Source organism: Crocuta crocuta, unplaced genomic scaffold (genome assembly GCF_008692635.1).
Source record: "Crocuta crocuta isolate KB4526 unplaced genomic scaffold, BGI_CrCroc_1.0 scaffold99, whole genome shotgun sequence".
NCBI lineage: Eukaryota > Metazoa > Chordata > Mammalia > Carnivora > Hyaenidae > Crocuta > Crocuta crocuta.
This window is the reverse complement of record NW_027551560.1, coordinates 4,045,379-4,059,824: the sequence shown is the minus strand read 5'-3', so window position 1 is coordinate 4,059,824 and position 14,446 is coordinate 4,045,379. Positions and strand designations below refer to the sequence as shown.

The 14,446-nt window shown below is 39.5% G+C and overlaps 1 long non-coding RNA gene across 1 annotated transcript; it reads right to left on the bottom strand.

Moving 5' to 3' along the window:
* Positions 1 to 2,071: 2,071 nt before the first annotated feature.
* LOC144219520 (uncharacterized) lies at positions 2,072 to 14,228 on the bottom strand. The gene is made up of 3 exons (XR_013331443.1): positions 13,934 to 14,228; positions 3,118 to 3,249; positions 2,072 to 2,398 (listed from the first exon to the last, which is right to left on the bottom strand). It is a non-coding gene; the product is annotated as an uncharacterized LOC144219520 (long non-coding RNA).
* Between the last annotated feature and the right edge of the window lie 218 nt (positions 14,229 to 14,446).

Below are 14,446 nucleotides of genomic sequence, written 5' to 3'. Positions count from 1 at the left end.
GGATAAGAATGCCCAAGAGGAGGTGGCTTCTTCAGTCACGTTTGACGTCCTGGCTGGGAAGGCTGAAGAGCTGGGACCTGGCTGAACATCATTCTCTACAAGCAGCCTCTCCCCACTGCTAGCTCGGTTTCCTCACAGCACTGTGGTCTCAGCATATTGGGCTTTTTCTGTGGCAGATAACTTGGAAAGGGGAGAAGCAGAAACCATGTGTTCTCTTAAGGCCTTGGCCCAAAAAGTCTCATAGAGATCCCTTCACAGCTTCTTGGGCTCAAAGCAAGTTTCAAGGACAGCCCAATTCAAGGAAGGTACACGACTTCATTTTTTGACGGGTGAAAAATCATCTGTATATGCAGAGGGAAGGACAGGATGGTGACCATTCAAGGAGAATGTCGTGTGGACACATTTAAATATCTTCACACTGACACAGTAGTATATTTGTGTAATGGCTGAACATTGGGCAAGTCTGTGCCTCTCATTTAGGTGATTTTACATTTGTTTGTGATTTATTTCATGAGGGTCTCCAAGATGGCAGGAACTGTGACTGTGTCAGGCGCAATGTCTGTCACATTGCAATATTTGCTAAGTATTTGTTGAATGAATGAATGAGTATCCCCTTTAAAAAACATCAATGACAATCATCACTGAGCTGTTTCAGTAACTGAAACACTTCAATCTTTGCATGGTGAAAATTTGATGAACGTTTTTTAAGGGGGTTGGAAACAGAAAGCTTAGTGTCAGAACTCTCCCTGGCAGAAGAATTAGTTTTGCTTAAAGGCACTAAAATGCATGTTTTGGCACTGATACCAGCTGTCTGTGGGAGGCAGGAGGGAAAAAAACTGAAAGGAGAAAAAAAGATTTAATACAATAGGTTTCTCCCTCCCCTGCTTTATGGATGTTCTTTGCACCCTGCACAGATACCCTACCACTGATAAGACCATCAATAAGGGGAGCCACCCACCATGAGAACTTGATGAGCCACCTCCCAGGAAGGCTCTCCCTAGGCAAGAACGAATGCCTTTTTCCAGTTTGGAATGCTTAGCATGAGGTAAAGGTTTTATTTGGCGGCAGCCTGGAGTAAAAGGAGAGTCAGAAAAACTGGGTTCCCTTCCAGCTTTGCCACACTCTAAAGAATAAGCCAACACCAGCAGAAGGCTCAGCTACTCAACTCCTCTTGACCAGCTTTATTAAGTCATGCTGTGCCCCTACCAGGATGTAACAGTTCCACCCTTCCAAACTCCTTATCCCCATCAGTAATGTCCATCTGCCTGCTGGTCCAGCCTTGATCATCTGGGATGCACAAGTAATTCATCCCGTGCTCATCTGCTACATCTGCTCACTCACCAAACATTGTAGCATTTCCTCCAGGGTCTCATGTCTCCTGTCTCCATTTTCCCAAGTTCAGGTCTTTCTAGAAACCAGCTTTGGCTTGGTTCCTCCAATCCCTGGTTGCGACTCTCCTCAATTCACTGCTCCTAATGATGTCTGACTCTCCTTACGTTATACCAGCAGACTCTGGTGGTTTTCTACATGGAAGGCAGATGTAGACTTACCCTTTACCATGAAGCCATTGAAGGTTAAGCTCCCAGGCCACTCACTTGGCTGGGCTCTTTTCCAAAGCCAAGAAAAAGGAAGATCTCACCTTCAAGGTTAACTGTGTGGGTAAGATTTTTCACCACTATTAAGTATAACCACCTTCATTTTCTATCCCTGTTTTCTTCACTCACATTTCCCCTCATGATAAATGGTAGCAGAGTGTCAGTAGGTGGTTTATTGTGTACTGATGAGGAAGTTAGGTTGAGAATACACTTAGATTGTGTTTACCAGAATAGGTTTATATGGCTCACTTCAAGGTAAATTGGCACTGGTTAAAAGAAAATAGTGAGGTTTAGGAACTATTTGGATTACACCCAGCATATATGTTTTAAAGCAGCAATGTATTAAGAAGAAAAGATAAATTGAGGATAAAAGTAATGAAGAGCCTCTGGGGATTATTTGATAACATGATTAATAGTTCAAATTATGTGGATGCATTGGAAACAATTTTATTATCTTAATAATTTGGCACCAAAGACTAACAACAAATTTAGCACAAAACTTATAAGACACATTACAATGAGGACATTGAAAATGAACTCTTTTATGAGTATCATGAATGGAAAGTGTGCTTGAGATTAGCCAACACACAAGACAACTTGAAATACCTGGAGATCTTGGGGTGCCTGGGTGGCTTAGTCGGTTAAGCGTCCGACTTTCACTTAGGTCATGATCTCGCGGTTCATAGGTTCGAGCCCCGCGTCCGGCCCTGTGCTGACTGCCAGCTCAGAATCTGGAGCCTGTTTCAGTCTGTGACTCCCTCTCTCTCTGACCCTCCCTTGCTCACGCTGTCTCTCTCTCTCTCCTAGAAATAAATAAAACATTAAAAAAAATTAAAAAAAAAAAAAGAAATACCTGGAGATCTTACGATTCATTTATAAAAGAAACTGGATGGTGGTTTCTTCAAGTTTGGTAGCAACCCTAAATCTTTACATGATATTGCCAAAAAGCAAGTTGTCAAACTGAAAGAAACTTTTATAAACTATCAATTAAAAATCTTTTTGATCCACCATGTTGAGAAAAGTCTGAATGGTCCTTCTATCATTGCTAAAGAAATGATACACAATTCACTGTCAGGTGAAGAGGTTTTCCAAGAAAATGTTTCAGAGGGATGTGCCAGGCAATTACTGAAAATGTTACCATTTGTTTAGTTAGGTTTTTTTTTTTCCACAGAGAGAGTGTGAGTGCGGGAGAGGGGCAGAAGGGGGTTGGGAGAGAATCCCAAGCAGGCTCCACACTCACCATGGGGCCCCCTACAGGGCCTGACCCCACAACCCTGAGATCATGACCTAAGCCAAAATCAAGAGTCAGATGCTCAACCAACTGAACCACCCAGGCACCCCAAGACTGTTATGATGTTTATTTTTCATTCTTAATTTTGTTTTCATAATTTTGCATGCCTTTTCTTAAACAGAGATTTCAAAGTGTATAATCATCAAGCCACAGAACATCTGATCTACTGTGCCAATAGCCAATACTCCTTCCTCTCTCCAAAGAGAGCACAAATTTTGTTCAGGGACCCACCTTCTTCTGCATAACCCTGGATCTCAAGGGAGATGTTTCCAGCCCCAGTCTCATGAAGTTGCATCTCTTCCGCCAGCAATTGCCTTAGTCATACACATGTGATGCAATTCTAGCCAATGGATAAGAAGAAAACTGCAATGGGAATTTGAGGAAAGATTTATTCCTTTGATTAAGGGCAGCAAAAAGCCATTCAGATGGGATGCTCTATCTTTGTCCTCTGGACATAGTTAAGTTTGGATGTGATATCTGGAGCTTTAGCAGCCATCTTATGACCATGAGAAGAGCCAGCCTCAGAACAAGCCATCAGAGAATAGCAGAAGGAAAATACCCAATCCAGGCCCTGCCTTCAACTTCTAAGTGAAATCATATTGCAGTTTCCTCTTTATTAAAGCCAATGGAATCAAGTTCTATCAGTTGCATGTAAAGCCATCTGATACACTTACTCTCATAACTTTCTATTACCTCTGGCAAATCTCTTTTAAAGTGATTTTTTTTTTTTCGGAGACCCCTGGGTGGCTCAGTCTGTTAAGCATCCAACTGTTGCTTTTGGCTCAGATCATGATCTCACACTCCATGAGACTGACCCCCATGTCAGGCCCAGGAGCAACCAGATCTCTTGGTGTCACTGGTCTTCCAATAATGGCATCTTTAGTCAGATAACATCCTACCTTTCTTCACTTTCGCTCTATGGTAAGATGCTTCTTAAGAAAGTTCATACCTACTTGAAAACTTAAAACCAAGTATATTCAAAAGGTTCTTCTGAACAGAAGACATCCATGAGAATTATGTACAATCAGTGCATATTTCTTGAGGATCTTTGGGGGTTAAGGCCACTGAGGACACCTATAGATGAAGTGGTGGAGGAAGCCTATACCCACATCCCAGCCTGTAAGAGATGCACACAGGACTGAGTTCCCACCTGTACAAAAACCAAAAACCAAAAAACAAACAACAAACAAAACAAACAAAACAAACAAAGAACAAGTTGCAGGTTCTGGATCTGGACTCTGGTACTTCCAGGCACTGATGGGTACAACAAAGAAGGCAGTTAGTTACTGGATTGTTTATTTTGTAAAGATAGTCTGTCGCAAGCCTAACTCCAGCCCCACTGGCCATATTTTTTATTCACCAAACCAATAGTGCCTTTGAAAACTCTAGAGCTGTGTTATTCAATCTGGCACCCACCAGCCACATGAAGGGCTTTAAATTTTAAAGTTTGTTTAATTATAATTAAATACAATTTAAAACTCAGTTCCTTCGTTGCACTAGCCACATTTTAAGGGCTTAACAGCCACATGAACTAGTGGACCATAATTCTACAACACAAATATAGAATATTCCCATCATTAGAAAGTTCTATTGAACAGTCCTATTTTAGAGAACCTAGAGTAGGGCACCATCTAGGATGTGGTCTTTTTTAATGTTTATTTATTTTGAGAGAGAGAGTACAAATGAAGAAAGAGGGGGGAGGAAAGAGAGAGGCAGAGAGAGAATCCCAAGCAGGCTCCATACTCAGAGCAGAGCCCCATGTTGGACTCAATCTCAGAACCACATGATCATGATCTGAGCCAATATCAGAAGTCAGATGCTTAACCAACTGAGCCACCCAGGTGACCCTAGAATGTGCCCTTACCAAAAGTCTCTACAGTTTATAGGAAATGCAAAAAAGGGAAGAACATACTCATCTGCTCACAGAAACACAATCAGAAAAATGCAGAGTGTGGAAAACTTGATGGGATAAATGATACAGTTCCCTAAAAGGAAGATTTCAAGAAGAAACAAAAACAGGGAAACCTATAAATACTGGTCAGATACATCAAACAATGAAAATGTGTGAGCCTTATTGGAATAAATTCAAATATAAACTATAAAAGTATGTATATTAAGGATGAGATAATAACATATATAATAATTCATAACAGGATATATAACAATTGACAATATTAAGGAGTAACTTTTTAAATAAATTCAGGTATAATAATGGTATTTTGGGTATGGCAGAATAAAAAGATCTTATCTTTTAGGAATGAGTACTGAAATATTTACAGAAGAAATGATATAATGTCTGCACTTTGCCTTGAAATAATTTAGGATGGGGGGATGGATGGGCACATAGATGGAATAAGATTGGCCATGGGGTAATGGTGGTTGGCTCTGGGTGACAGATCCATGGGCATTAATTTTATTATTCTGACTACTTTTACATTTGTTAAAATTTTTCCATAGTGACAAGTTAAAAAAAATTGTAGTAAGGCAGGACCACAAGAAGAGAGTTATAGGAAACAAAGATGGTCTCTTAATTCTCTTTCTAGGTACTTAGTAGGCATTGCCCTTGCCCTTGACCTTTTCAGTCAGTCATTGTAGAAGACCTGCTTCACACATAGCTCCAAGGAAGGCATCTGGAAGCCAGAACACAACAGGGGATGTGAAATGAAGTCTGCTAATGTGGACAAAACCCAGACCATTCCAACTTGTGGCTACGAATGCCTCAAATCCAATAGCTATGGCAAGTAGAGAAGGCAGATGTGAGTTTGGATAAACTCCCTGGATGCCTGTCCATGGAACCTACTAAATGGAAAAAGAACTTTACATGCCTCACCAAAAACATTATGTGGGGAACAAATAAACTGGTGTGATGAACAGAATGTTTGTGAACTCCCTAAATTCATATGTTGAAGCTGTACACCCCCAGCATGTTAGGGTCTTTGGAGAGGGCCTTTGGGACCTACCTGGATTTGTCTAAGCCACGTAGCCAATAGCTGGTCAGGGAAGAGGCTATTTCACCATGGTCAGCCTTAATGTTCCTATGGCATTTGACTCTATAGATAATCTGTGAAGCTCCGAGGGAAGAAAGAATGTGACAAGAGTAGGGAGCTAATTTTGTTAAAAGATTGCTGCCTTATAAATGTGGCTGGATATTTTATAAGATATAACATTATATGTATTTCCTCTTGTATTTTCCTTTTTCTTATACTCATTGCCTCAGGGGAGGGGAGATAGAGGCAACATAAAATTCCTTCTGACCATGATCTTGCAGAAATTTAAGCCACAAGAAGACCTTAGGAGTGCAAGACAGTAGATAAGGAGTGCATGGGTGGTTCAGTAAGTTAAGCATTTGACTCTTGATTTTGGCTCGGGTCATGATCTCACGGTTTGGTTCATGGGATTGAGCCACGCATTGGGCTCTGTGCTGACAGTGTGGAGCCTGCTTTGTGGTTCTCTCTCTCCCCCTCTTTCTGCCCCTCCCTGGCCCATTCTCTCTCTCTCTCTCTCTCCTTCTCTCTCTCAAAATAAATAAATAAACATTAAAAAAAAAAACCCTAATAGATGGGATCTCAGCCAGAAGCAGGGGCTGCAGCTGAGTTTCTTCTCCAGGAACCCAATGACAGAAGTTCCTGAGCTTTGGGAATGGGAGTATAGAGAAAGACATCTGGGTCCTCTCCTGGCAATGACACAAGGAAGGTGAGAGAACCCAGAGAAGAATGGCTCCATGTCCACCAAGGTAGAGCAAGACCACAGGAGACTCCCAAGGGTCCCTTACCTGAGTGGGACCTGGAAGTATTAAAGACACCCAGTGGGGCTGTTTAGACCTGTCTCTCAGCTCTTAGTGGTAACCTTATTGTGTATACACCTCCTCTGTCTTTGGTACTGCATGGGTCCCCTGGGAGGGATCTGAAAGAAGAAGACTAAGGACTAAGGTTGGACAGTCTGTCTGTCCAGGTGAAGGGAATCTCAGACTTAAAACCTACAGGAAACAATAAATTATAGCAGCTAGAGTTGGAGCCTGACTCAGGATGTACAACAGGTACCTTGTCTCATGCACTTTAGTCCCCCAACAACCTCACTTACAAGGTCAGAGTCTTTGTGTCACATGTGATTTATCCTTTCAACCACTCATTATACTCATAGGCACTGACCTCCTCCTCGGCATCCCAGACACTCTTCTGGGTGCTGGTGAGATAGAGGCATGAAACTAATAAAGCATCTGCCCTCACAGAGGGTGCAGCCCAGTGGGGATGACCACACAGAGAGAACCAAACAAATAAAGCAACAAAATTGGTAAAAACTCTGATAAGCATTGCTCAGGTAATAAACTGGGTGATGTGATAAAGAATTCCTGGCCCATGGGCAGTATGAAGAGGTCTGAGAAAGACTCTCCAAGACAGTATTACGTTGTAAGAACTACAGTAGGGAAACCACGTAGTCCTGCCAAAGTTTGGGACACACAAGAGAAGGGAGAGGAACTGCAAAGGCTTGAGGACATGTTTGAAGAAGGAGGAAAGGGAGGGCAGTGTGGTTGGCCTGAACAGAGGAGAAAGAGTGAGGAAGGGAGGCAGGAGGGCAGGTCTGATCACTCAGAATCTGGCAGAGCCGATAGGGAGGTAGACGTGACTTTTTTTAAATTTATTTCTGAGAGAGAGAGAGACAGCATGAGTAGGAGAGGGTCAGAGAGAGGGAGACACAGAATCTGAAGCAGGCTCCAGGCTCTGAGCTGTCAGCACAGAGCCCTACGCAGGGCTCGAACTCATGAACCGTGAGATCATGACCTGAGCTGAAGTCAGACGCTTAATTGACTGAGCCACCCAGGTGCCCCGAACATGATTTTTAAAATAGGAAGCCCCAGATTCATTTTAAGTAGGGGATTCATCCTTCTAGTATATGGATAAATGAAGTAATACACATAATGCACTTAGAACAGTGGCCAGCATAAAGAACACTATAAGTGTTTTTATCCTGATTCTGATGATTAACAATGGGTTGGAGAACAACCAAGAATTGAAGCAAGGAAACAGGTTGGGAAGAGACATTAGCTTATGAGTCCTGGCTTTCTGCTCTACTAAATAGGGAGGGAAATCTAATACACACAATTTTGGGCTATTATAAAGGATTATGTTGAAAAAGAGAAGCAAGGGAGATCAAGATCATGTACCTTATAAGTCTTCCAGGTTCACTTAACCCTGGCCACAAATTAAAAATTAAACTGGACCAGGGGCTGGGGATGCTGAGAGAAATGGGGACTTATTGCTTCGTGGGGACAGAGTCTCATCACAGAGCTGATAAAAAGTTCTGGAGATGGCTGGTGGTGATGGCTGTACAACAGTGAGAACACACTAATGTCACCGATGTTATATATTTTTAAATGGTTACAATGGGGGGCGCCTGGGTGGCTCAGTCGGTTAAGTGTCCGACTATGCTCAGGTCATGATCTTGCAGTTCGTGGGTTAGAGCCCAGCATCGGGTTCTGTGCTGACAGCCAGCTCAGAGCTTGGAGCCTGTTTCAGATTCTGTGACTCCCTCTCTCTCTGACCCTCCCCTGCTCACGCTGTCTCTCTCTCAGAAATAAATAAAAAACATTAAAAAAAATAAATGGTTAAAATGGTAAATCTTATGTTATGTATTTTTTTTACCACAATAACAATAAAATTAGTTGGACTTTTGCTTATATTATTGAATAGAAGGTTGCATCACACACTTCCATTGTGTTTCTCTAGCAGTCGGGTGATGAGCCAGTGTCTCTTGTCATCCCCACACACTTTGGGTGTGAAAGAGAACCAGTTTTGACTTGGACAGGAAAAGTGCTGGAACCGAGGGATAAGCTATAAATGAAATGGTAACAATTATCTTTAAAAAGACTTGAATAAGAGGCTAGATTTAAAATGGCATCCTATTTTATCTGAACAGGATCACGTTCTGTAAGCAAGCATCCATCTGTGTCAGTTTATTAGCCCCTCAGGGCCAAGACCTGCCTCTGCCTGTCCTGTCAGTGCTCTAGTGGGGCCTCGTGAGAAAGTGTTGTTCTGTTATTCAGAAAGTTGACTGGAAAATTCTAGAGACAGTGGAACCAGAGAGAGAAAAACTACAGTGCCTACTGTGAAATAAAAATGTGAGGGAAATAAGTCAACCAGAGAAAGACTAATACCATAGGTTTCAGTCATATGTGGAATTTAAGAGACAAAGCAGATGAACATATGGGAAGAGACAGGGGGAAGAGAGAGGAAAACAAACCATAAGAGACTCATAAGGGTAGAGAACAAACTGAGAGTCGTTGGAGGGAACAGGTGGAGTATGGGCTAGGTGAGTGAGAAGTACTAAAGAAGGTACTTGATGTGATGAACACTGGGTATTGTATATAAGTGGTGAGTCACTGAATTCTACTCCTGAAACCAATTTTGCACTAGATGTTCACTACAATTTAAATTTTAAAAAAATGCTAGGGACTGCATTCCAATGGAAGTCAGATTAAATTAAATGGAGCCTCCTAAACTTTTGAAGCTAGTTGACATTTTCTGCTTCCAAGAGCTTGCTTTCTTATTTATTTTAATTTTGTTTGTTTTCAAAAATGTTTAATTGTGGTAAAATATATGTAACATGAAATTTACCATTTCATCATTTTTAAATGGAGGGTGATGTTAAGTATACTTGCATCATTGCACAACCAAGTCTCCAGAGACTTTTCACTCTGCAAAGTTGAAACTGTGCCCATTAAACAACGCCCCATTTACTCCTTCCTCCAACCCCCGGTAACCATTTTTCTATCTTCTGCCTCTGAATTTGACAGCTCTGAGTAGTTCATAGAAGAGGCATCCATTTGTCTTTTTGTGTCTAGCTTATTTCATTTATCATAATGTCCTCAAAGTTCATCCAGGTTGTAGTATGTGTCAGAACTACCTTTCTTTTGAAGGCTAAATAATATTTTATTGTATATTTATACTCTATTTTGTTTATCCATTATCTGTTGAGGGACAGTTGAATTATTTCCACCTCTTTGTTATTATGAACAATGCTGCCTTGAACACGGGTGTATAAATATCTATTTGAGAGCTTACTTTAAATTCTTTTGAGTATATACACAGAAGTGGAATTACTGGATCATATGGTAGTTCTATTTTTCATTTTTTGAGGAACCGCCATTGTTTTCCATATTGATTTCACCATTTGACATTCCCACCAACAGTACATGAGGGCTCTAATTTCTCCACATTCTCAGCAACACTTATTATTTATGGGTTTGTTTGCTTTTTGTATTAATCATCCTAATGGGTGTGAGGGCCTATATAATTGTAATGGTTTTTTTTCCCCCTAGGAGAGAGAGAGAGAGAGAGCGTGAGCAGGGGAGGGTCAGAGAGAGAGGGAGTCACAGACTGAAACAGGCTCCAGGCTCTGAGCTGGCAGTCAGCACAGAGCCCAACGCGGGGCTCGAACCCACGAACCGCGAGATCATGACCTAAGCGAAAGTCGGACGCTTAACCGACTAAGCCACCCAGGCGCCCCTGTGATAGTCAATAGATTATAGCAGAAAACACAGAGAGTTCCATATGCTTTGTGCCCCACCCATACACAACTTCCCACACTACACATTCTGAACCACAGTGGTGCATTTGTTTATAATCAATAACAAATGCATTCACACCATTATCATCCAAAGTCCATAGCTTACATTGGGGTTCACTCTTGGTGTTATACATTCTGTGTATTTTGACAAATATACAATGGCATGTATCCACCATTATGGTATCATACAGAGTATTTTCACTCCCCTAAAATTCCTCTGCACTCTGGTTACTCATCCCTCTCTGTCCCCTAGGCCCTGGAAGCCACTGATCTTTCTACTGTACCCACAGGTTTTCCTTTTCTAGATTACCATATTGGAATCATATAGTATATAGCCTTTTCCTAATAGCTTCTTTCACTTAGTGATATGCATTTAAGTTTCCAGAGGTTTTCATTTTGACATAACTTATTATAGGCTGGTTTGTGTCTCACTTGTCAATGATCTCCAGTGAAGACATTACTAAAAGAAGGGAACTCCCCAGGCTCCACAAAAGCATGACTGTCAGTGCCCCATCAGCCATTGCTGAGAGCCTGTACCAGAGACATAGAAGTCAAGGCTCTCAGGCACCTCCCTGAAAAGAAAGTCATTGCCAAATTTTGCCCTGATCAGACACTGCTTTACCCTAATCCCACAGCATAGCCCCATAGCTAAGTTATCTGCCACTGTTTGTCACTTGTACCACATTACATTAGCAATGTTAGATATCATAAAACTTTTTTTAATGGAAGAATTTTAGAACCCAGTGTAAACTCTTTTAATCTCTAAATATTTGGAAATTAAACAATACACTTCTAAAAAAGAATCCAAGAATCAAAGAGGAAGCTCAAAGGAAGTAAAGTAATAAATAGAACATAAAGAATTTCAATGGTGCAAAAGTGGTTCTTCAAAAAAAAATCAACCAAATTGATTCAACTCTAGAAAGACTGAAAGAGAAAAAAGAGAGAAGACAGAAATTACCAGTATCAGGAATGAAACAGAAAATATCATTCCAAACCCTACTGACATCAAAAAGACAATAAGGAAATACTACAAACAGCTCTACATACATACACATGACAACTTAGAGGATATAGGTCCATTTCTCAAGATGCACAAACTATCACAATTAACCCAATATGAAATAGATAATTGGAAAATTTGAATAGCCTTTCAACTATTAAGAAAATTAAACTTGTAATTAAAAAACTCTCAAAAAGAGAACTCCAGGTCCAGATGGTTTCATTGAAGAGTTTTTCCAAATGATTAAAGAATTAACAGTAATTCTACACAATCTTTTCAAGAAAATAGAAGAGGGTACACTCCCGAATTCAATTTATAATGCTACTATTACCCTGATATCAAAACCAGAGACAGAAAATGACAACCAAAAAAAAGAAAAGAAAAAGAAAAAAAGAAAAGGAAGAAAAAAGAGACTATAGAGCATTACCCCTCATGAATACAAAAGCAAATCTCTTGAATAAAATATTAGAAAATAAAATTAATGATAAATAAAAAGAATAATATGCCATGAGCAAGTGGGCTTTATTCCAGATATGCAAAACCGACTGACTATCTGGAAATCAATCATTATAATCTGAGAAGAAAAAAAATCATGTGATCATATCAACAGATGTAGAAAAATCACATGGAAATATCCAACAGGCATCATGATAAAAATTCTCAGAAAAACAGAAATAGAGATGAACTACTCAACCTGACCAAGAGCATCTACCAAAAAAACAAACAACAAATAAAAAACCTTAAAGTTAACATTAAGTTTAATAGTAAAAAACTAAATGCTTTCCCCCAAAGATTGAGACCAGACAAGGATATTTCAAAAGGACAACCATTCAGTACTTATTCAATATTCACTCATTCAACATGAGTTGAGTACTGAAAGTTTGAGCTGGATGGCAAGGCAAAAAAGTAAAGTGAAATAAGGTAAGAAAAGTAAATTTTAAAAGAAGGAATAAAATTGTCTCTATGTCACGCATTATGTGACTGCCTACATAAAAATTCTCCAGAAATCTATAAAAAACAAATTCTGTAACTAATAAGTGAATTCAGAAAAGCCATAGGATAGAACACACAAAAATCAATTTTTGTATAGTAGTACATATTAGAAATATAGAAGTCATGACCACATGGCAACTGAAATTTAAAATAGAATACCATTCACAATAGCTCAGAAAAAAGAAAAAACTTACAGATAAATCTGGCAAAACACATACAGAACTTGTATGCCAAAAACTTCAAAATGCTGACAAAAGAAATCAAAACATGGTATGTGTCATATGGACGTGAGCTTGAACACCTCCCATGAAAAAAATGAAAATTGGTAGAAATATTTAACCCAATGCTTATCAAAATATCAGCAAGACTTTTTGTAGCTAGAGACAAAATCATTCAAAAGTTTATATGGAAATGAAAAAGGAGCTAGAGTAGCTAAACAGCTTTGTAAAAGAAGAATAAAGTGGGAATGATCAGTCTATCCAGCTTCAACACTTATTTTGTAGCTCTGTGCATCAAAACTGGGTGGTATTGATGAAAAGCAATCAATGGAACAGAATAGAGAACCCAGAAGTAGACACACAAATATACTCAACTTTTTGACAAAAGTGTAGAAGCATTTCAATGGAGGAAAGATCATCCCGCCCATAGTACTGGAGCAAGTGGACATCTACAGACAAAAAAATATAACATCTAAATCTGTACCTTACACAAAATTTAACTCAACATATAAATCATGAATGGAAATGTAAAATGTAAAGCTATAAGCTTTTGGAAGAAAACAAGAAGAAACCTTCAGGATCTAGAGGTAGGCAAAGAGTTCATAGACTTGACTCCAAGAGCATGGTCCATAAAAGGAAAAATTGATAAACTGGGCTTCATTAAAATAAAAAACATTCATTCTGTGAAAGACTTTGTTAAGAGGATGAAAAGACAAGCTTGTAGACTGGGAAAAAATATTTGCAAACAGCATATCTAGATTACATAATGAATTCTAAAAACTCAATAGTAATAAAACAAACAATCCAATTAGAAAATGGGCAGAAAACATGAAAAAAACCTTTCACCAAAGGCATTCAGATGGAGAGAAATGGATTCCCATTGCCTGATGGGAATGCAAAATAGTACAGCTACTCTGGAAAATAGTTTGGCAGTTTCATGAAAAAATAAATAAATATAAACTATTTTAGAACCCAGCAATTATACTCCTGATGCATTTGCTCCAGAAAATGGAAAATATATGGTCACACAAAAACCTATCCATGAATGGTCACAGCAGTTTCACTCATAATAGCAAGAAACTGGAAAGAATCCAAATGTCCTTCAACAGTTAAATGGTAAAGCAAACTGCCATTTCAATACCATGGAATATTACTTGGCAAGAAAGGAGTAAATGCATGATATATCAACAACTTGGACGAATCTCTAGAGGATTGTGTTAAGTGGGGGAAAAAATCAACCCCAGTAGGAAATATGCTATATGAGTCCACTTACCTAAAGTTCTTGAAATAACAAAATTATTGAAATGGAGAACAGATTAGCAATTTCCATGGTGTTCTGGATGAGGAGGGAGACACAGGTAGGAATGAAGTGTGTCTATAAAAGCGCAACATGACGGATCCGTGTGGTGATGGAAAATGCTCTGTATCTTGACTACATCAATGTCAATATCCTACTGATAACATTGTGCTTTTGTTTTGCAAGATGTCACCATTGAGAAACTGGGTAAAGGGCATATGGGATATCGCTGTATTATTTCTTACAACTGTATGAGAATCTATAATTAACTGAAAATAAAAAGCTCAATTTAAAAATGTTTTGTCCATTAATTTGTTCCAGCATTTATCGTGCATCTCATGCATTGTAACCATTGGTCTCCATAGCTGCTGTTTCGACAGTTGGAATTATGAAACAAGATTCAAGAGCTTGCCCATGGTCTGGAGGAAGAATTTTTTTGGAGGGTAAATCCAAATTGTGAGGCAGAAAAACATTCCAGTCAGCTGTCCA